At 43.4% G+C, this 24,529-nt stretch overlaps 1 protein-coding gene and 1 long non-coding RNA gene across 7 annotated transcripts in view; one reads left to right on the top strand and one right to left on the bottom strand.

Annotated features, from left to right (window-relative positions):
* The window catches only part of LOC110256616, a 49,574-nt gene extending 29,345 nt beyond the window's left edge, over positions 1-20,229 (bottom strand). Inside the window, exon 1 of the long non-coding RNA XR_002338375.1 lies at positions 19,615-20,229. This is a non-coding gene — a long non-coding RNA (uncharacterized LOC110256616). The remainder of the gene's footprint in view (positions 1-19,614) is intronic.
* The window catches only part of GALNTL6 (polypeptide N-acetylgalactosaminyltransferase-like 6), a 1,214,871-nt gene that overhangs the window by 1,158,699 nt on the left and 31,643 nt on the right, over positions 1-24,529 (top strand). The window lies entirely within an intron of this gene.

The following is a 24,529-nucleotide window of genomic DNA, read 5'->3' as shown; positions in this document are numbered from 1 at the left end:
AACTAGGATTAAAAAGACTATCACCTATGTTTACACACTGAAAGAAGAAAAGGGAAAAGATTCTAACTAACCAGTCCTGCTTAGAAAAGAGTAAAATTAGGCATTACATTTAAAAAAGGAAACTTCCAGGGACTTCCCATCATGGCTCAGTGGTAACAAATCCAACTAGTATCCATGCAGATGAGGGTTCGATCCCCGGCCTTGCTCAGTGGCTTAAGGATCCAACATTGCCTTGAGCTGTGATGTAGGTCACAGATGTGGTTCAGACTCCGAATTCCTGCAGGCTGGCCGCTGCAGTTCCAATTTGACCCCTAGCCTGGGAACTTCCACATGCTGTGGGTATGGCCCTAAAAAGACAACAAATAAAAAATAATAAAAAAGGAAAATTCTGATGTTATATTCAATGTTAGTGTAAAGGTAATCAGTAGAAGAAACACAAACCAAATGACCTGAAATACCACAGACTGTAAAGAGAAAAAAAATTAATCACATATGGAAAGACTCACCAGATACAATAAATAATTGATAATCAGTATGTCAGAGCTGAGATCAAACATACAAAGAAATCTGTTAAAAGAAAAAAATTCAGATTGACTAATAAAGCAAATCTAATGCTCGTGTATGAGACATACATACCTTAGTCAAAAAGATACAGAAAGATTAAGAATTAAACAATAAGCATATGTAGCTGTGGTGCAGGCCGGCAGTTGCAGCTCCAATTTGACCCCTAGCCGGGGAACCTCCATATGCCACAGGTGAAGCTCTAAAAAGACAAAAAATTAAAAAATAAAAATAAACAATAAGCATAGACACATGAGGCAAACTCAAGTAATAAGAAAGCAGAGGTTCAGGTTTTAATATGAAACACGGTAGAATACAGGACAAAAAATAGAAGCCAAAAAGTTAAAAGAAGCCAAAAAGACATTATAATTCCACAGACAGCAACCTATAGAGAAATAACTTTGCTAAGGTAGAAACTGATGGAAATGCAAGGAGAAAAGAACAGAAACACACAAAAATAGGGCAGCTTAACATACCTCTCTCAGTCTAAAACATAACAGGGGAGTTCCCGTCATGGCTCAGTGGTTAACAAATCCGACTAGTATCCAGTGTTGCCGTGAGCTGTGGTGGGTTGCAGACAAGGCTCAGATCTGGCATGACTGTGGCTGTGGCGTAGGCTGGCAGCTGCAGCTCCAATTTGACCCCTGGCCTGGGAACTTACATATGCTGAGGATACGGCTATAAAGAGAAAAATTTTAATTAATTAAAACACAAATTTTCTAGCTCAAGCCACTGAAGAGTGCTAGAAACAACTCCAATCCAATCTCATTAGCACATTTCACTCTCAATGGGGTCTCTAAATAGGATTTTCCACTCAATGGAACCAAGGATCCTGGAAGAAATGGCTGATACCAGTTGCAGGCAGGAAATGTAGAAAAATGAGCTGGAACATTCTGTTGCTCCAGAAATCAAGGAGGGAAAAGAAGCTGTCAACAGACGATGTGAGTCTCATCAAAGGAACAAGTTCAGCTGAGTTCCTGCTTCCATCAACATCCCCAAAATGACGCAATTAATTTAAAATACACTAAATACAGGAGTTCCCGTTGTGTCTCAGTGGTTAACAAATCCGACTAGAAACCATGAGGTTGCAGGTTCAATCCCTGGCCTCACTCAGTGGGTTAAGGATCCAGCATTGCTGTGAGCTGCAGTGTAGGTCACAGATGCAGCTCGGGTCTGGTGTTACTGTGGCTGTGGTGTAGGCTGGTGACTACAGCTCCAATCAGACCCCTAGCTTGGGAACCTCCATGTGCTGCAGGTACAGCCCTAGAAAAGACAAAAAAAAAAAAATTAAAAATATATATACTAAATATACAGAAGGATGTAAATTCATAAAATGCAGAGAGAAAGGTGAGAGAAAACAAAATAGAAGCCACTGGACACCAGTGGCAGTTGCTAGGACACCAAATCATTACCCTGAAAAAGAGAACGTTTAAAGGGAAAAGGAGAAGCATTTTTCTCACTATTATGCTATATGTATTTTGGGAGATCCAAAGAGCCCTGGTAGTGAAGAGTTTTTGGTTTTTGCTTTTTTTCACACAGATTCTCAGGTAGCAAATTGAAACAGAAAGATAGAATTGGAAAAACCAACATTTGCAACCCCTCATCTCATAACTGATTCAGGCAATGGTCATCATCGGAAGGTAAGACCAGCAGACAAAATAGGGAGGGAAAATCATCCAATGATCAAGCTACTGTCGCCTGAGCCCACTGATCAGTTTTAGCCTCATTAAATGTGAGTCACACAGACAGGCTGGTAGGACACAACGTGAAGCCCTTTGGACAAGCTAGAAAACCCGGAACCAAGTCCAAAATCATCTTTTAAAAACAGCAGCGGCAGTAACACCACCACCACCACATCTGCATTTAATCAGCTTTTAAATGTAATGTCAGTGCACAGGAAATTCAGGGAGTAGAAGAAAAAGTTAAAAGACATCTCAACCCAAATCTAGACTTTAAGAACTTAATTTCTTCATGAAGCCCATGCAAGGACAGAAGAGGGACTCTTTGAGATTATGAGATGTTACCAGGGTTCTGGGGAGCTCGACAACCATGCACAATGAAAAGGAAATCTGTCGGCTCCTAAATAAAATAAGCTGACTGAAAAGAGGCATATTTAGACAATCAGGGGAATTGGAATACATGCTAGGTATTTGATGACACTAATTATTGTTAATTTGTGGATATGTGGGAGGGTATCTCTTTCTTTCTCTCTCTCTCCCCCTCCCTCCCTCCCTCCTCCCTCTCCCTCCCTCCCTCCTCCCTCTCCCTCCCTCCCTCCTTCCCTCCCCCTGCCCTTTCCTGGATAAGACAGCTAAACCATTTATGGGTGAAATGGCTGAGGTATGGGATTTGCTTTAAAATTATCCAGCAATAAACAGACAAGATTGAGACATGAAGCAATGAACAAGTCTGGCAAAGCCCTACGGATCTATAAAGCTCGGCAATTGGTACATAGAATTTTCATAGTGAGTTTTTTTTTTTAATGCTTTGCATTTGAAGGTATGCGGGGACGTAATAATAGGGAAACAGCATACATTTGGGTGACAGTGTAGCACAGCTGATATCAGCATTTTATTTAGCTTGTACCCTAAAGCCAAAATCTTTATATTGGAACCATCACCATATCCTATCATGTTTGAATGGCATAATGTCTCAATAATATATTTTACTCAGATTTTGTATTTAGGATAGTTATTAGCTCTGTTTGAGAGCTTATATGAAATAACACAAGACAAGATGAGCAGATGGCACTTTTTGTCGGCCAGAATCTCTCTCTTTTCTCTCTCTTTCATTTCTAAAGACTGGAACACTGGTCATTAGTTGTCTAGAGAACTTTCTTCTTTCTCATCAGCAAGATAAAATTAACTTTAGAAGTCCTATTGTGATTAGGAAGATTTATAGAATAGTTCATATTTTCAAAACACTAGCTGTATTTGGTTTTGACTGCCAGATGTACATGAAATATATAGTTCCACTATTTGCTGTCTAACTAGATAGCAATAGAGACCACCCTGGTATGAAAGAATGGGGGAAAAAAATCACCATGTTCACAAGAGATGCTAGTTTCCACAACCAGAATCACTATGGAACAATCTGGGTCAAAATAATCCTATTTAGAGGAAGAAAAGTAGACAAAGATTGTACAACTAAAAAGTCCTAACACAGAGAAGTCAATTAACCACAGATGTTAAGCAGGGAGTGAGGCAAGGCTTCTCAAACACACAGAGGCAAACCCAGGGGTACTCAGCCTGCACCAGTAGCACCTGGAGCCCCAGGAAAGCACTGCATGTCTTCCCACATCATCAAGTTTATGTAAAAGTTAGAAGGAAAATAACACTGTAAAGAAAAATAACATTGAGGAGTTCCCATTGTGGCTCGGGGGGTTAAGAACCCGACATTGTCTCTGTGAGGATCCGGGTTTGAGCCCTGGGCTCAATCAGTGGGTTAAGGATCCAGCGTTGCTGCAAGCTGCAGTGAGGTTGCAGGTACGGCTCAGATCTGGTATTGCTGTGGCTGTGGCACAGAACTGCAGCTGCAGCTCCAATGTGACCCCCTAGCCTGGGAACTTTCATATGCCACACAGGTGCTGCTGTAGAAAAAAAAGAAAAATAATGTTGATATGGAATGGGCATGTTAGGGAATAGAATGCACAACACAGAACATTTTTTTTAAGTAAAAAGATGTTGCACTTCAAAATTGCCAACTTCCCAGATATGTGTGCACCTGATCCAGGGGCAGAGGTGTGAGGTGTACCAGCCTAAGCCAAAGGCTAGAAGGATGAAACTGACCCTCCTCTTTGAAGATCCAGGAACTTTCTTTTCTTGGTCTCACAATGTTCAGAGCCCAAGAGACTGACTCTCTCCAGCTGAAATGCACAGGTGCTGAGAGCCATACCAAGACATCCACTATTAATGGTCAATAAAAATGACAACTGTCACCAAGCTCAGAGAGCCACGTGTAAATAAAAGCAGCATGTCTGGCCTCAGGATGCTATGTATGCATCATTTGGAATGGTGAGAGGTTCACTGGAAATCTCTGTTGATTTTCTATGATAAATCACTGTGGTCAAGGGGAAGAGAAAAATGTCATCACCCATGTCATCAGCACTTTCTCTCCTTGTAGACAGACAAAAGAGGAATCAGAAAGTTGTTGGATGAACCTTCAATCGGAATGAAGCCAAGAGACTACTTAACGTATCAAGGATACTAACGGGTTGGTTTTGCCAGAAAGAATAACACTGGAGTCTGTTGGCTATAAGCTTCCACCTTCAGCTCCATCCCCAGGGTGGCCCTGCCATGGAGACAGAAATGTTCAAGGTGGGTGGTGGGCCCTGGGCAGCATGTGAGTGGCACTGCCAACATCCACCTCGCAGTCATCTGCTCTGTCCACGTCTGAGGACCCCTTCTTACTGACACATTCTTTCTCTTTTGTGCTGCTCCATTGAGTGGGTCACTGCGGCATTTTTCTGGCCATCCTGTCCCCTCCAGGGGCTGTCCTCTGAACTAAAAATGTTCATTTTTATTCCTCTTGTGTCTTTCTGCAGCATTAATGGGCTGAGCACTGTCGTCATCACAGAGGCTGAACTATGAGAGGAGATAGTTTTGCTCTCGTGTGGTTGAAGGGACATCGAGCCATAATGAGGGCTCACTATGTGTGTTGAGTATTCATTCTGTCTTTTTTTTTCTATTTCTTTGGGCCGCTCCCGCGGCATATGGAGGTTCCCAGGCTAGGGGTCTAATCGGAGCTGTAGTCCCCGGCCTACACCAGAGCCACAGCAAAGCAGGATCCGAGCCGTGTCTGCAACCTACACCACAGCTCACGGCAACGCCGGATCGTTAACCCACTGAGCAAGGGCAGGGACCGAACCCGCAACCTCATGGTTCCTAGTCGGATTCGTTAACCACTGCGCCACGACGGGAACTCCCGAGTATTCATTCTGAACACCTTACTCACTTGCAGGATGCTGTGACTAAATCTTAGAATTCTTGAAACCCTACCCACTATTGAGAGCAACTTCTGGTGAGACCACGTTGCCACGGACACAAAAGGCCATGACAGGACTGTGGTTCTTCAGTGTACCCAGGGACCAACCTGTGCACCCTGAAAAAACAAATCCGTAACACATTCCCTTCACTTCAGAGGCTACCTGATAGAAGTCCTTACAAGTGAGTCCACACAGTGTCTCAGAGCAGCAACCTCCCAATTAAAATGTGGTCATTGACAAACTGCTAAATATCCCTCAGCCTTCCTCATTCATTTATTCTACACCCTGTGAATAAATGAATGTGTTCACTGTGCTCACTCCACCATTGGTAAAGCTCCACATGCAAAGTTGTGACAAATACAAGCTAGGAAATGATCACCATCTCAGCTTCCCATGGTTCAGAACATACCCTCAGTTTTTATTTTTTATTAAGGCATAGGTGATTTACAATGTTCCTTCAATTTCTGTTGAGCAGCAAAGTGACCCAGTCATACATATATGTGATTTTTTTTTCATACTATCTTCCATCATGTTCTAACCCACACCCTCAGTTCTGCCCAATTCCCAGACACCTCTATTTGCTCAAATTCCAGCTCCAACATTTACTCAGTGTGTTAGAAGAAGGCAATTACTTTAATCTCTCTCCATTTCCTCACTAGTGAGATGAGAATAACAGTCCCCACGTTGCAGAGTTTGTTAAGGAGTCACTGTCATGTCACACAGAAAGCTCTTACTTCAAGGTCTGGCACACGGCAAGTAGCTGACACAAGTGGCCGGTCTGCACAGGCAGAGGCAGGAGCAGCAGTACCTACACATCCAAGTCCACAGCTAACATAAATGGGGCTGTTGTCGCTGTTGTGATAACAGCCTGACCGCGTCAAAGTCAAGTGAATGTAGAATAACACAAAGATGGTAATCCACATGAGAATAAAATATCTACCTCCCACATCTAAGACAGAAATTGCATTTAAATTCTCTTCCATGCCAAAGTGAAATGAGTGAATATTTTCTCCTGAAGAAAATTGGTTTTGTCTCCCCTAAAAGACTCAATTTTTCAAAAAATGTTTTGGATAGAAGATGCAAACTAAGTAAAACAAGGAGACTGCATATGGAAAAAGCAATTTCTTTTGATAGTGTCGGACTCAATCATGACACTCTGAATGAGCAGATGGTGGTGTGGGGTGGGGGTACAGCTCAAGTTCATTTCAAGTCTATACCTGGGTTACACTGAGCAGAAAAATGCACAAATCTGCCATTTTTCAAGTACTCTTTTTCTTTTTACAGCCACACCTGCAGCATATGGAAGTTATCAGGTCAGGGGTCAAATTGGAGCTACAGCTGTGGTCTACACCACAGCGATGGCAACACCGGATCTGAGCCATATCTGCAATCTACACTGCAGCTTGCTGTATCCTTAACCCACTGAGTGAGGCCAGGGATCAAACCCGCATCCTCACAAATACTATGTCATGTTCTTAACCTGCTGAGCCACAACAAGAACTCCTCATTTTTTAAAGTTTTTTTGAAGTATAGTTGATTTACAAGCTTGTGATCATTTCTAATGTACAAAGTGACTCAGTTATATACACACAACCATTCTTTTTCAGTTCTGTTCCCACATAGACCATCACAGAATACCAGGTAGAGTTCTCTGTGCTATACAGCAGGTCCCTGTTGGCCAATCATTCCCTATACCTCAGAGTGTACATGTGCCAATCCCAAACCCCAAGTCCACCCTTCTCCATCAAGAACTCCTTTGTTCTCTTTATCTTTCTCCAAAGGGATTATAAAATTGCTTGTGAATTTAAAAGCAGACTTCACCTCTTCCAGGTTATTAGTGTTTTCTCTGGTTTAGAAACCCTTTGTGCTGCCCAGTGTAGTTACGAAACACAGGCAATGCAGCTGGAAGGCTAGCTTGTGATGCCTTGAGCTGGACATTAAGAAAATAATCTTGGGGAGGAGTTCCCTTCATGGCTCAGCACCGGTTAATGAACTTGACCAGGATCCATGAAGATTCGGGTTCGATCCCTGGCCTCACTTAGTGGGTTAAGGATCCAGTGTTGCTGCAAACGGTGGTATAGGTCGGATCCCACGTTGCTGTGGCTGTGGTGTTGACCAGCAGCAACAGCTCTGATTTGACCCCTAGCCTGCGGACTTCCATATGCCACGAGTGCGGCCATAAAAAGCAAAAAAAAAAAAAAAAAAAAAAAAAAAGAAAGAAAGAAAGAAAGAAGGAAAGAAAGAAAGGAAAGAATGCTGGTTAGCTTCTGAAGATAGTGTGGATTGGGAGGGAGTTAAGTTTCAGGTAAAGCAAGTTTAGAGAGGGGGAAATAAGTATAAAAACTTGTCTCATTTCCAACTAACTGCAGCTGGTTTTAATTTCCTCCCTGCACCCAGAAGTAATCCCAGTCCTTTGGGAGAATTTCCAGAACAACTGTGCACTGTCAGGGAAGAGCACATAGTGCTTTATTTCTTTGTAACTTATTCCTTTATGTGTAAATGGGGGTGAGATGGTCGGTGTGAGATATACTAAGTTCTGAAGGCGCTGAGAAAATTGGATCCATTCAGAGGTCCTATTAAGCACAAGTCTCTTCCAATATCCATCCCAAAGCAAAGGGATTTCATCCTGCCTTAGGTAACCCGCTCTTACCTCCAGACCCCTTAATTTAGCTTCTTCTCTTTCATGGATTTACAGAAAGTAAAAGCAACTTACCCTGGCACCATCAAAAAGCACTGTTTTTTTTAATTTTTTATTGACAGTTTAGGTAACTCAGACAAGTAGAACATGCAATGTTTGTCCTTTGAGGGCTGGCTTTTTTATATCATTTTATATCTCCACCAACGATGCACAAGGGTTCCAATTTTTCCACATCCTCACCAAGCCTTCTTTTCTTGTTTTAAATAATAATTCTAATGCATATGAAGGGGTATCTCAATATGGTTTTTAGTTGCATTTCTGCAGTGATTAATGATGGTGAGGATCATTATCTATGCTTATAGGCCATTTATATATCTTCTTCAAAAGAATTTTTATTCACATCTGTCCCATCCTCTAATTGGATTGGTTGCATTTTTGTTGCTAAGTTTTAGGAGTTTTTAAAAATATATATTCTGGATATTAACCCCAATGAGATATGTCATTTTCTCCCATTATGTACCTTTACATCTGTTACTGGTACCCTTTGATGAACAAAAGCTTAATTTTGATGAGATCTAATTTATTTTTTTCTTTTGTTGCCAACAGTTTTTGGTGTCATATTCAGACTCATTGCCAAATCCAATGCCATGTTGCTTTTTGAAAATCCTATGATTTCTTCTAAGAGTGTATTTTTTCTAAGTATATACTTCATTTTCTTCTAAGTGTCTATTTTTAACTCTTACATTTAGGTCTTTGATCTACTTTGAGGGTTTTTTGTTTTTCGTACACGGTGTAAGGTAAGGCTCTAACTTCATTTTTTGTAAGTAGATATCCAGTTTTCCCCAAACCATTTGTTGACAAGATGGTTTTACCTTTGTGGGAAATCATTTGACCATATATGGGAGAATTTCTTTCTGGGTTTTCTATTCTATTCTCTATGTCTATCTTCATGCCAGTATCAGCTGTTTTGACTGCTCTAGTGTTATAGCTGAGGTTTGAAATCAAGGTGTGTGGATCCTTTGACTTTGTTCTTTTTCAGGATTATATTAGCTATTCAAGGTCTACTTGAGATTTTTATATGAATTTAAGGATTAATTTTTGTTGTTTGTTTTTGCAAAAAAGAAAAATCATTGAGATTTTGATAGGGATTGCATTAAATCTGTAGATTACTTTAGCTAATATTCATAATGATATTTTCTTCCCATCTATGAACATAGGATATCTTTCCATCTAGGTTTTCTTTCATTTCTTTCAACATGCATAATATATTAGCCAAATCTCTTCACAGGAGCTTTGCCTTCTGCCTGGGCAGTTCTCAGCTACAGCCCAGCAGGCTTCCCAGCACCCCACAAGCCCCCTCTTTTCTGTCCCCATAGCACCTTCTACAGGGAGCAGCTCACCCAGGTATGGAAGGAGGGACAAGAGAGGCTAGCACCTCTGTATCTGGCTCTCTCATCCTGGCCACGGCCTCTTTGTTTCTTTGTTGCACAAGTCCCTTTAGAACTGAGACTGCTACCAAACTGGGTCCTAACCTCTCAGCAAGTTGCTAGTCAGCACCCAGTTACAAGGGTCCCATGGGCTGAAAGTAAGCCAAGAGGAAAGGCTGAAGTCCACCACTAGCCAGAGTGGGGCGTTCACAGCTTCTCTAGGCCCTAACATAAGAGCTAGAAACCCCAGTCCACCACTAACTATTATAACCTTTCTATGCCTTGCGTAACAGGCAGAGGGATCATGGACAAAAAGGTAGGTCTACATCCTAATCCTAGACCCTGTGACTTTATTTGAAAAATGGGTCTTTGCAGATGGAATTAAGGGTCTCAGAATGAGACTGTCCTGAACTATCTAGGGACCCTCAACCCAATGACAAATGTCCTTAGAAGAGACACAGAGGAAATGCCATGTGAAGACAGAGGCAGAGACAGGATGAGCAAGCCAGCAAGCCAGGAATGTTGGCCTCCACCAGAGGCTGAAGAAGCAGGGAATGAAATTTCCCCTGGAGCCTTTAGAAGGAGCACAGCCCAGCCAACACCTTGATTTTGGACTTCTGGCCTCCAAAACTGTGAGAGAATACATTGCAATTGTTTTAAGCCACCAGCTTTGGGTCATTTGTTACAGCAGCTACAGGAAACTAATACACCTTGGTTTCCTTGTTGCAAAACAGAAATACAATAGTACCTACCTCATAGAATTGATTAAATGAAATAGTCCATGGGAAGCACCCAAGAGATAATAATAATACATGCTGTGCCCCTAACACAGCAACCTCTCACTGAAATTTGACTATTATTATTTACTGCTAAGGAAACACTGAGCTGATTTGCATTATAAATGGATGGAAGAGATGACACATTACCTAAGTCAGGCCAGAGACAGAGATTCAAGGTGTTTTTTGCATGAGACAGCTCTCTGCTATTTTTTTTTTTTTGTCTTTTGTCTTTTCTCTTTTTAGGACTGCACCTGCAGCATAAGGAGGTACCCAGGCTGGGGTCTAGTAGGAGCTGTAGCCACTCCTACGTGGCCATAGCAACGTGGGATCTGCACCGCATCTTCGACCTACACCACAGCTCATGGCAATGGTGGATCCTGAACCCACTGAGCAAGGCCAGGGATCGAACCCACAACCTCATGGTTCCTAGTCGGATTTGTTAACCACTGAGCCACGATGGGAACTCCTTTGTGTGTGCATGTGTGCTATTTTTTTAAAAGCAAAAACTAAAGCCATTTTCTTGTCTAGCAGTTGCTCATGGGTACAGGGAAATTTTCAGATCATGCATTCCAAAGAGCAAATCTTAAATTTCTCTGTCTATATATTGGGTTGGGGGATGGAGGCATGTAATTAACACATGAATCAGTCTTTATGGGCCATCAGACATAAAAAGCAAGAATACTTGTGTATTTGCACATTTTTCTGGAGAGACCATAGTTTTTGTCAGATTCCAAAGAAAGTTTAAAATCACTTACATCAAATGATACTGATAGCCTTGAATGAAAAGAGTAAGACCAGGCTCAAAATATAAACCAGGCATGTATCACATTCAGCTGGAGAGCCACTTGTGGCTTAAAGAAAATTAAAAAAAAAAAAAAGGCATTGCTGGAGTTTTGCCTGTGACCTAATTCCAGCAAGGAGGAGATGAGTCAGGATTTGGGGAAGGAATTGAGAGACAAGAGCAAGTAAGCAGCTTTGAGATTCCGGCATCTCCTGAACAGACCTGTTGTGTGTGTAGTAACAGGAAGTGGACATTAAATGCATAGTAATTAAGGAATGTATAGTATGTGTGTAGTAACAGAAAGTAGACATAACGGGTGTAGTAAAAAGAAGTGGGCATTGAATGTGTAGTAACAGAAAGTAGATATTAAATGCATGCAACAAACAGGTCTAGCAATTAAGTCCCTTTGAAAAAAAGTTCAGTGTTAATTTACTGAAGCCTCTTTGCAAAACCCTAAGATCAATTGCAAGAATAATAAATAGCTGTCACCATGACCCCTCTCATTCTCCAGCAGAGAAACCAGCTAGAACAATAGATAACCCTTTTCTTTATTTAAAAGGCAATTCTACGTTGCTGTGGCTGTGATGTAGGGCAGCAGCTATAGCTCCCAATTCAACCCCTAGCCTGGGAACCTCCATATGCTGAGGGTGCAGCCCTTAAAAGCAAAAGACAAAAAATAAAATAAAATAAAAGGCAATTCTAGAGTAAGTACCATATGTTATAAACTGAATTGTGTCCCCTGCCCCAAATCCATAAGTCGAAGCCCCAACCTTTCAACAGTATAACTGTATTTGCATATAGGGTCTTCAAGGAGGCAATTCAGGTTAAGTGAGGTCACAAGGGTGGGGCCCTAAATCCCCTAAGACTGGTGTCCTCAAAAGAAAATATACCAGGCACCAGAGAAAAAGGCACATGAAGGCAGTGACAAGGCTACCCTCTTCAAGGCAAGGAGGGAGGCCTCAGAGGAAACCAGCCATGCTGACACCTTGATCCTGGATGTCCAGCCCCCAGAACTGTGAGAAGTAAACCCCTGTTCTTTAAGCCACCCAGTGTGCGTACATTGTTAGGGCAGCCCTAACTGATGAGTTCATTATACACCACAAACTATACCAAAGGTGCTCAAGTTACAGAGAAGATTAATACATGGCTTCACCCCAAGCCCACTGGCTTGAGGTAACCCCAGCCCTCCAACTCCCAAGGCCACCTGTCCCCAAGGTGGACCTGCTGGACTTCTACTTAAAACTTGCCTGGACTGGCTGTTTAGGTTGTATGTGGACCAAGACTCATTAGACCAGAACCAGAGTAATGCTGACTTTATATCTAAGGTCTCTTTTGTTTTGTTCTGCATCGTTCTGTTCTGTTCTGCTGTCTTCAGGGAGAAGCCTGACTCTCTCCCAGAGAAAGGATAACTCCTGGCTTTTGACACCTATCGTTTATATCACAATCTCATCAAACCACAACTGGCTCATTCTCAGAAGTAGCCACCCACTGAGTCTGTCTTGCAAGACTAACTACATTCACGGTTAAGAAATGTTGAGAGCAGGGAGAGCATGCAAAGTGCGCAGATTAGGAGGAAATACAAGACGGTCATTCAGAAAGCTGACCAGAGCATTCAAGCCTTCTGAGATTATTACATGAATTTTTGCATGAAATGGGTGCTCTAGCATGGAATTTCTGGTGTCACTGGTTTGGAGAGAGAACATTTGCTTTTCTTCATAGGAAATACTGATCAGTTTTCCCTATTACTTTGTATGAATTTTCACTGCTACAGGACACAGTGAGGGGAGACTGGTCAGTGCGACTCAGAACCCTAAGGCTAGGCCTCCAAAGCTCACACTCTATACCCCATTTGTTTGATTTTGTTCAGGAGTTAAGAAGGGGTGGTGAAAATATTTTTATCACCACTCAGTTTTGTCCTCTACAAAATGGAAATGATATGGCTTCATAATCGAGGGCCCGCGAAGAAACGTCTCAGAAAAGTAGTTATACCATAAAATATTTTGGCGTATATGTAATAAAATATTACACAGCAGGTTAGTATCTCAAATGCAGTTGGACATTTTCACCCTTTTTCCCCTTCAAGATCCAATCACCTCTTTTAATATGCTGATTGTATTTAACCTTGATGAAATATACAGTAGAAAACTCAGACCCTGAGTTATCTTACTTGAAAGTAAGATAATTTGGTATAAGGACAATTTGAAATAAAGGAGGTTCTCTCATTTCCTTTCCTCCTATCAGAGAAAGCTGCTTATCGTAACCCTAATAAGGAGTGGCTTATTTATACAAATAAGCCTGTTTGTGCAAATTGAATCATTTTTGGCAATTTCTATTCTGATGCTGGTGTGTTTCACAAACAATACTTGCAAACCTTCACTTTGAGTGGCAGGACATAGTTTTAGTTCTAGAAACAGACTATTTGGAGCAGAACACATATACATCTGAGAGCCCTGTGGTAATATTTCTGCCATGGGCTCATCTTTTTCTTGCATAATGTAAGCCAGGCTTCCAAAATGAGTGGTTCTAGTAGGCCCTGGGGCGAGAGAGAGAGATGCCAAAGCAATTACATTTATGGCAAATTCAGAAGAGGAAAATGTGCATGAGACAGGAAGGAAACCTCTGTGGGCCTAATTTCAAGGAAAGGCAGGCAGTGTCTGGCAGCAGGCACTGAACTAGCATGGAGCAATTAGAGGTGGACTGGGTCTGCTCAAGCAGAAACGGTGTGATGGCCACAAGGCAGAACCTTCCACAGCAAAGGTCCTACAAGGATAATGAAAGCATTTTTAGTGCTTTGCATTTATATGCTGTTTTGTAAAAAAAATTAAAAATAAAAGATTACTGAAATATAGTAACAATGTTTAGTTTCAGGTAAACGGCAGTGATTCAGTTATACGTTAATACCTACTTTTTTCAGATTCTTTTCCATTATAGGTTATTATAAGATACGGAATATAGTTTCCTGTACTCTACAGCAGGTACTCGTGAGTTACGTTTTATAGAGAGGAGTTTGTATATTTTATCCCTCCACTCATTTGCTGTTTTTAATTTCTAAAAGCTTTTCATCTGTCTCAAATGAATTAGGCCAGGGCTTAGATGTAATTCTACCCTCAAGTGTCCCCTCCAGAGAGATTGTTTCTTTCTTTTTTTTTTTTTTTTTTTTTTTTTTTTTTTTTTTTGTCTTTTTGACTTTTCTAGGGCTGCTCTGGTGGCATATGGAGGTTCCCAGGCTAGGGGTCAAATCAGAGCTGTAGCCGCCGGCCTACACAGCCACAGCAATGCCAAATCCACAGCTCACGGCAACGCCGGATCCTTAACACACTGAGCAAGGCCAGGGACCGAACCCACAACCTCATGGTTCCTAGTCGGATTCATTAACCACTGAGCCACAACAGCAACTCCGAGCTTGTTTCATTTTAATTCTGCTTTTCCCCTGTAGATACTGTTCCCACTGAGGTTGAGCTTCTTCAAAGAGAAGCTTCCACTGGTTGTCTTGAATGTTCACCTCCCAGTTTTCCTCAGTCCACTTGGCCATCTGTCCTCTACCTTCATGGACCTTAAAGATTGAAATTGCCCTGGCGAGGCCACCAGGACTCCCTAACTGCCAAGGCCAGCAGCCTCTCCCAGGACGCCTCGTGCTTGGCCTCGTGAAGGATTGAGGCTTTGGCCACTCCTGAGACTCTTCTCTCCAGTCCCCTTACTGCCCCAGCTTTTTCCTGATGACTCCTTCCTTGCCACTGCTCAGAGGAAGCAATCCCTGCAATTTCATCCTCCATCCTCTTTGCTCCCCTGGGATCATGTCCTCTGGTCCAGTCAGGGGACAGAAATCACACCAGCCATCTGAACAGGGACATTTTCACACGAAGAAAAGTGTTCACTAGTAAAAGGGGTCAAACGGGCTACAGAGGGGCTAACAGCAGCCACCTCTGAAAACAGGAGCCGTGTCAGGGCGTGTGAGCAAGGTGGGAATGCGGAGACCTAGGCAAGCCCCTCCCCCGCTCCTCTCCATCCTCCCTTCCTCTGACAGGTGGTGGTAAAAGAACCTAGGGAGGTGGCAGCCACTGTGATTCCGTGAGGGCCACTCAGGGGCAGTGCTTCCTTCCACCCCACCCACAGGCCATTCTGCCGACACACATGGGGACACAGCTCACACACTAGAGAAGGCAAGAGCCTTCCTCTCACCTTGCACCCTACATTGGTAAAGCCTAAAATTGTAACCAGTGACAAGGAAAATGGCTACAGGGTCTGTCGTGAGCACCCCAAAGCAAGGCAGAGAGGGGTAGACTTGGAGTTGAGAGGCAATATGTATCTTAGTAATTGGCACCATGGATAACTTACAAATCTGTATTTCCCACCCTGACCTCTCTTCCAAACCTCAGACTCTTCCAGGTGTCCACATAAGGATGTCACCAAGACACCCCAGACTCAGTACATCATCATTATCTACATGCAAACAGACATCAAGAACTGCAAGTGCTCTGAAACACGTGTCCACAATACATTCTCCCTTGGAACACAGGTGTTCTTTGGGTATATTGTGTATATTCCATCACCACCATGACCAGAGGTCAGATCCCCATCTTTGATTAGAACCAGTGTCCATGCTTACAACCACATAGCTTGCATCTGTCTCTCCCATTAACACCAGAACTAAAGTAAGGTTTCTTCTCAAAAACATCTAAAATCTTCCCCGCCAGCTGAACAAGGTCTATACTGCTTATCCTGATATTTAAGACCTTCCCCAAATGACACCCATTCCCCTCCCCAGCCTCACATCTCAATGCATCGCAGTACTATGTCTGCTGGTTCTACAATAAAGCTAACAATTATGGAGCAATTAGTAAGGGCCACACACTAATATAAGTCTCTCATAGCATAATTCAAACTGACAGCACTTATGACTGGAACCTAGCCAGAACCCAGATTGGGACTTGAACCCATGGGCTTTTTGTTTGTTTGTTTGTTTGTCTTTTTGCCATTTCTTGGGCCACTCCCCTGGCATATGGAGGTTCCCAGGCTAGGGATCTAATCGGAGCTGGAGCCGCCAGCCTACACCACAGCCACAGCAACACCAGATCCAAGCCGTGTCTGCGACCTACACCACAGCTCACAGCAACGCTGGATCCTTAACCCACTGAGCAAGGCCAGGGATCGAACCCGCAACCTCATGGTTCCTAGTCGGATTCGTTAACCACTGAGCCACAACGGGAACTCCAGAACCCATGGTTTTTAAATTAGAATCACTCAACCTATGTCTGGACTTACTGAGGTTCGGTTCTTTGTGCCTCAGTGCAGAAGGAATTCAGCAAGAGACAAAATGATAGACAAGAGATAGATTTATTAAGATAGGACACTCAGGAGAGATGCAAGTAGGCAGGTGAGGAGGCTCTGTACTAAGGATTAAGTTGGTTACAGTTTTATAATCCAAAGGGAATGGGGGTGGGAAAAGACCGCCTCTTCCTCTTTCTTTGAGTAATAGCTCCTCTTTGGTATCCAGTAAGAGAGTATTCGACCCTATAAGGTCAAACTAGGACTGTCAGGTGCTTATTCAAATCAGCAGAAGGGTGGTCCTCAAGCTCTTGCCCTTAGTCTGAACCAGAATATAGGCCTCACTCCATCCCCCACCCAATGACCCGAGGCATATCTTGTGCCTCCACTAGTCAAGCAAGCCTGCCTTGGATGGCCATCTTGAGCAATTATTAACTTACAGTGGTCTCCCAAAGTTCCCTAGGTTTCCCTCTCTATCTATGGTCCCTTATTGGGACTTCTACAACTACGTGTATAACTATCTACCTACTCCATCCCTATCACAATCTCATTTAGTCATCACATCAAATTTATCATGCATTATTATCGCCATTTTACAGAAGAGGAAACTGAGGCAAAAAAGAACTTACAGACTTGCGTAAAGTCCCACCACTAATAAATGGTAACATCAAACTAAAGCCAGGCAATCTCATTCCAGAATCTATGTTCCTATATACATTATATTTATCTCCAAAAATAAGTAAGTGTAAGAATAAATTTAACCAACAGGGCAAAAGACTTATATACAAAACATTACTGAAGGAAATTTTAAAATATCTAAAGAAATGGAAAGACATCCCAGGTTCATGGACAATAACAATGGGAAGAAGACAATATTGTTAAAACTACCCCCAAAATACTATGTCAACATGACTCAAAGAAATCTACAGACTTGGAGTTCTTGTCGTGGCACAGTGGAAACAAATCTGACTAGGAACCACGAGGTGGCAGGTTCAATCCCTGGCCTTGCTCAGTGGGTTAAGGATCCAGCATTGCCATGAGCTGTGGTTGTAGGTCGCAGACGCAGCATGGATCTGATGTTGCTGTGACTGTGGTGTAGGCTGGCAGCTATAGCTCCAATTGAACCCCTAGCCTGGGAACCTCCATATGCTTCAAGTGCGGCCCTAAAAAAAGCAAAAAAAAAAAAAAGGAATCTACAGACTCAATGCAATCTCTATCAAAACTCCGATGGCTTTTTTTGCAACAATAGAAAAACTCATTCTAAAATTCATGTGGAAGCTAAAGAACCCTAAATTGCTAAAAAAAAAAAAAATCCTGAAAAAGAAGAACAAAGTTGGAACACACACTTCCTGATTTCAAATCTCAACACAAAGTTACAGTAATAAAAAAAAGTGTGGTATTCATATGATCCAGAAATCCCACTTATGGATATACAATCAAAGGAAATGAATTATTCAAAAACCAAGAAGCAAGTAATTGTGATTTGTCATACCAGCATTTTCTGATTGGAAAACATGCTTTATTCTTCCTAAGAAAGCAAAGACAGGTAAACTTAGACCCTTCCAGGAATTAAAATTCCAGTATCTTATCCTACTTGACATGATGCAGAAAGTCAGTGAATTCTCTTCATTTAACTTCATTTAGTTTCAAGTTACCAAAATCTGGAGAGACTATTTTAGATAGTCATTCCAAAAACATAATTAGTCCTATAGAATTTACCTAAAAGCTCTTATTTCATTTACATTTACTTAAAGTTTCATCATATTATTATTCTTGCTGACAAATGCACAACAGACATAATAAGGTCTTATTTGACCTCTAGTAAACCTAGGCACAACAGAAGTATCATACTTAACATTGATGACTCTAATGACATGTCTATATTAATCAAAACAACAAGCTAAGGTAGCTTCCATACCAATTCAATTGATTGAATTCCATATCAATTCAGCAATGAATATTCCCAGATCATGCGAACCTGAAATGCATTCATTTCTGAGAATTCATATAAGCTTGTAATTTCTTTTACGCCAATTTAACAGAGCTCATCCACAAAGCAATCTTGGCCATTTGGAGGCAGAGACACCTTGTTATTTATAAGGTACACATAGACATGCGTGTACAGACACTGATCTCATAGTTTTCCCAGTCGGATTTTTTTTTTTTTTTTTTTTTTTTTTTGGTCTTTTCTAGGGCTGAACCCGCAGCACATGGAAGTTCCCAGGCTAGGGGTCTAATCAGCTGTGGCCAATGGCCTACGCCAGAATCACAGCAACAAGGGATCCGAGCCTCATCTTCGACCTACACCACAGGTCACAGCAACGCTGGATCCTCAACCCACTGAGCAAGGCCAGGGATCGAATCCGAAACCTCATGGTTCCTAGTTGGATTCGTTAACCACAGAGCCACGACGGGAACTCCCTCCCAGTAGAGTTTTAAAAATCTCTTTTTTTTTTTTTTCCTTCACTCTCAGGGATTCAAGTTCCTGAGAGCCCAGGGAGGTCATTTACATCTCAAAGGCACAGGAAAAGAAATACCAATTCCTTCTGGAAAGCTAATTTCCTATGCAAAAGCCAGTTTTAGAATGTCAAAAGATTCCCATTTGGGTCATTTTCAGGAGTTTGTTTTAGTTTCTAAATAGACAGTTCAGCTTAAACAAATAGTAGTAATAAACAATAATACATATCATTCACACACTTACACATGTCTCACTTTCAGAGGAACATTGAATCAACATTCAAGTTAACCTTTGCCTCGGCTATTAGCTCAGCCGCTGTGGCCTAAATATAAAAGGCAATGGCCAGACCGCAGCTGTGGCCACCGCCTTACTGTCTCTGACTTATTTTCCCCACTGTAATGGGGGCCAGTGTCTCCATCACAGCCTTCGGGGTGTCTAGGCATTCTCCCTACTCTCTGGGGAGCCCCCTTCCATCAAAGACTGCCACCTCTATGGCAGCATACACCGGGGGGCAGCCACCCCAGGATCCCCCCCAACTTTCAGGTCCCAGTGTTAGGAGACGGTCCCCCGACTTTCCTTCCCTGGTCCTAATTTCCCAACGTCTCAGCACTCATGGGAGTTCCCTGGGTCCCCAGCCCAACTTCAAGACCGAAGGACGAGCCTAGAGTCATTGACAGAGGCGGCAGTGGTTTACTGGATGGGGGGGCGGGGGGTGGCTTACATGTCTGAGGCAGGGTCCTGGAGCGACACCCCACTATGTGCTGCGGACGGCAGGCAGGACAAGGCGGCGTCTTCCCTCCCAGAGGAAGGGGGAAGTTGCCTGTTGGTGGAGGGGTATGTCAGGTGGGCTCATCAGTTACCAGGGAAACCAGCGAGGCGCACGCCCCTCACGCCCCTTTGCCAAACTCTGCAGGTGGAGATGTTCTGATAGAGGGGTTAGGACATCACAAGCAGGGAGGGGAGCAGGAACGAAGGAAGGTCGGTCACGTGAGGAGGGAGCAGAGCGTCAAGAAGTGAAACGCTGCTGGGTCCCTGGTAACACGCGCTGGGCCTGGTTGTGAGTAGAATTCAGCACATGTTCAAGGCAGGAATAAGATAGAAAAAGCCTGCGGATCTAATGTAAAATACACCAACTATCGCTGCAAACACCGAACTGTATAATCGAAAGAAACCAGTTAAGGAAGAAATTAATGTGCTTACGGGAAAAAAAAAAAAAAAAAAAAGATAAAAAGATAAACCTGTGAGTGATGGGTGCATTCATTAAAAGAGAATCCTTTGACAAAGTACACGTATATCAACTCACCACAATGTATACCTTAAATATCCAATTCTAGGACTTCCCTGGTGGTACAGCACATTAGGAATCTAGCACTGTCACTGCTGCACAGGTCGCTGCTATGGTGCAGGTTGAATCCCTGGCCCATGAACTTTCATATGCTGAGAGTAGGGCCAAAAAATAAATATCTAATTCTATATAAATTATACCTCAATAAAAGCTGAATTAAAAAAAAAGTTTATAAGCTCTCAGAAGAGAAAATCTTTCCCCACTTAACTAGTCAAATTCAATCAAAGCTGCAAGACCCTGAAAGAAAATTGGCCACATCGGGTATACTGGCAACAGAGGTGCTTACAAGGTCTTCCATTCTGATTGTTTAGGCCTAGGTATGCATCGGCTCTGTGGGTAAAAGCTCATCTTTCAGGCTCTGCCCTGCCAATTAATAATAGGAAATGAGTTTGGGGGGGAAGAAATTTTAGTCTAAAGGACAGGATTAATAACCTCTAGGCTGACATCCAGGAAGCTGTGTTCTCTACGAGTAAATGGTAAAACCTAAGCAACCACTTTGTAAATAGCAGAGTAGATGACCGTGCAACCTCAGTGGTTGTTAAGAGTCTATAAACTGTACTTTCTCCTTCAGTTATTTGCAATGTATTGGAGACTCTGTACAGTATGATGTAGACATAAATTATGATTTCTGTCCGTAAGAAGCTTTCGATCTCCATGGAGATAGGACCTATTCTCAACAACATTTCATTGAGAGAGCAAGTTGTTGTAAGACTTGTTTCCAAGGTACTTTTCTTCTGAGGGAGGGTAAGTGAGTTTCACTGGCTCAAGTAGACTAGAAGGTGGCTCTGCGAAATAAGGAAAATTTGAGCATATGGGATGGGGGAGGAAGAACTTCGGTTACTGGAAGTGCATTAGCCAAGACACTGGTGTTATAGACAACATGGTTTATTTCTAGAACAATAGGAAGCAGGTAGATCTAGGTGAAACCGGTAACAAAATCATCTTCAGGAAAATGAATATATTATCCCAAATATATAAACAAAAAAAAGGTGAGTTTAAAGAATAAAGAGGCGTTCCCATCATGCCTCAGTGGAAATGAATCTGACTAGCATCCATGAGGGTGCAGGTTTGATCTCTGGCCTCGCTCAATGGGTTAAGGGTCCAGGGTTGCCCTGAGCTGTGGTGTCGGTCAAAGACGTGGCTTGGATCTGACATTGCTGTGGCTGTGGCTTAGGCCAGTGGCCACAGCTCTGATTCGACCCCTAGCCTGGAAACTTCCATATGCCATGGGTGTGGTCCTAAAAAGACCAAAAAAATAATAGTAATAAGAAAAAGAAATATCCAGCCATAAAAAGGAATGGAGGACTAATATATGTTACAAGGAGGATGACCCTCAGAGGCATTATGCTAAGTGAAAAAAGACACACAAAGTCACATATCATATTACTCCATTCATATAAAATATCTAGAACAGATAAGTCCATAAAGACAGAAGCAGACAGGTGGTCAGAAGGGGAGATGGGGTTAAACTGCTGAGTATGGGGCTTTAGTTGAGGTAATGAGAGCCTCTGGGAACTAGATATAACACAATGCTATATAACACTGGGAATGTAAACCATACTGAATTGTTCACTTTATTTATTTATTTATTGTCTTTTGTCTTTTTAGGGCCACTCCCGCGGCATATGGAGGTTCCCAGGCTAGGGGTCTGATCGGAGCTGTAGCTGCCAGCCTACACCACAGCCACAGGCAACGCCAGATGCTTGCCGAGTCTGAGACCTATACCACAGCTCATGGCAACACCAGATCCTCAACCCTCTGATCGAGGCCAGGGATCGAACCCCCAACCTCATGGCTCCTAGTCGGATTCGTTTCCCCTCTGCCACACCAGGAACTCCAGAATTGTTCACTTTAAATGGTGAATTTCAGGCTAGGTAGATTTCTCCTAAAGAAAAAAAAAAGATATATCCGTGCCTGCATGTTCATTGCAGCATTATTCACAATAGATAAGTCATGGAAACAACCTAGTGTCCACTGATGAGTAAAAGGATAAATAAAATGGGATATATTTTATATACATATATTACAAAATGATCACCAGTTATTAATTTTCTTGTGATGAGAGTATTTAAAATATCTTATCTGAGCAACTTTCAAACATACCACACAGTGTAGCTGACAGCAGTCACCAGGCTGCACCGCACATCCCCAGCATTTATTCCTCTTACCACTGGAGGTTTGTGCCTTCTGACCCCTTCCTATTTCACCCACCGGTGGAACCAACCCTTTTTTATTTTTCACTGTCTAGCAGAGCACCTGGGCCATACCAGGTACTTAATAAGTGTGTGTGGACTGAGTCATGAACCCACTACTTCTTACTTAAAAGACCCCAAGTTTATTGGGGGGGCATTGAGGGGGCACAGAACTCATGTTTGTTGAGCTGAGAGGAGTCTTTCTCTAACAACCAACTGACTTGCCTGCCCCACACCTGCCAAACCACCATGTTTATCCCACACGCCTATTCTCCTCCGGGCCTCTAGTATCAACATCCCCCCCACCCACTACTGAGAAGGAAAAGCCAAGCTTCAAGCTGAGCCTGATGCCTCCTGCAGACCTAAGAGATACTTTACTTTCCGCCAGACCTTTTCCTAACCCTCTCCCAGAGGAAGATGACCTCGGTAATACCGTCCTGAGCCTTTCCCCCCCATTTTCCTCCTGCTTCCCACTAGTCCCTAGTCCCGCGCCACCACACTGTCTAATCCCATTCTGCTGGATGTCAGGGAATAGAACGCGAAGGGTTCCTATTGTGTCCTGTCTGTTTTCCGTGTCCCTGCGCTGGATCCGGACCGAGCGTGTGCCTGTGCGTAGGCGCGTATACCACTTCTCCTTCAGCCACAGACAAGAGCCCACGGTGAAAAAGCAAAAATCATTCGTGATTTTTCCTGTCTACTTTTTTTTAGAAAGAAAACTTCATTCAAATGAATAAGCAACATTAGGATGTTCTCGGTTGGGTGTTTGTTGGGTTTTGTTGTTTTGTTTTTTCTAGGGCCGCTCCAGCGGCATATGGAGGTTCCCAGGCTCGGGGTCGAATCGGAGCTACCGCTGCCAGCCTATGCCAGAGCCACCGCAACGTGGTATCTGAGCCGGGTCTGCGACCTACACCACATCTCACGGCGACGCCGGGTCCTTAACCCGCTGAGCGGGGCCAGGGACCGAACCCGCAACCTCATGGTTCCTAGTCGGATCCATTAACCACTACGCCATGACGGGAATTCCTCGGTTGGGATTTTATTTGCCTGTTTGTTATGATGGAGCCGAGGAAGCGATGTGAATGCGGGCTGCCAAGGTGGGAATAAATAGCGGCACTCCACCCCCGCGTCTCCTCAGGCTCAAAGACAGGCTAAAGTGTACACAGATGTGGACAATTACACCTTTGCTGCTTGAAGTGTGGTTTCCAAAGCCGTTTCCCTGTTTATCCCACGGATGCCATTTGCGTGAGAATTTAGAACATTCACGAGTTTAGAAAACGGTGTCCCCTACCTCTGTCGGAGTCCCTCCTGGCTCCTGAGGAAGAGTGAGGTGGTCCGGGAGCTTGGGGCAGACCCAGGGCAGCCTGGCTGGTTGTGTCCCCTCCGGCCCCGCCTCCTCCTCTTCCAAGAGCAGAGCCTGCACTGGGCCTCCTTGGCTAAGGCTGTATCCCTGCTGCTCTTTCCTCTGCAGGGCTCGACGCCTGGGGCTCAGTTCTGGGACAAGAGTGTCTGAAGGTGCCTTTGGCCTCAGCTGACACAGCTCTCTGTGAGCTCGCAGCCCAGAGGAAAGGGTGCTCTCCCCAGAAGCTCGGGTGGGCAGCCTACAGACTGAGGCTGCAGCCTTTAGAATCCGACACGTGGGACCCCCGTCAGCTCAGACTGGCAGCCGATGCCGGGATCCAGACCGTGAGAGCAACTTCTGCCTCTGACCCTCGGTGGCTTCTAGTTCATCAAACTCCATCACACACCTTGACAGTGGATTCCACAAAAGGCCTATGTGAAGTTGGCTCCCCAAACCGCACCATAGGATTCCTCCCCAGGGCTTGACTGAGGAGGTGCAGGAAATGTGACAGAAGGGGGGTGACAGGTGCAGGCCAAGTCCACTCCCTGTCCTTCAGGATCACCCAGGAGACTAAGAGGACAGAGGCAATTCATTTGCAAGGTGGGGAGGGGTGGCAAGCATTTCCCCTCTTTTGGGTTCAAATGTGGAGTCTATGGCGGCAGGAAAGTGAACACAGAAGTGCTCACACCTTGTTGGTTGTTTCTGCAAACATGTCCCCAGTTCTCCATGGAGATGTCCATAGGCCCAACGAAGTTAAGGA

This window comes from Sus scrofa, chromosome 14 (genome assembly GCF_000003025.6).
Source record: "Sus scrofa isolate TJ Tabasco breed Duroc chromosome 14, Sscrofa11.1, whole genome shotgun sequence".
NCBI lineage: Eukaryota > Metazoa > Chordata > Mammalia > Artiodactyla > Suidae > Sus > Sus scrofa.
The sequence above is the reverse complement of the archived record's forward strand: the minus strand, read 5'-3'. Positions and strand labels throughout refer to the sequence as shown.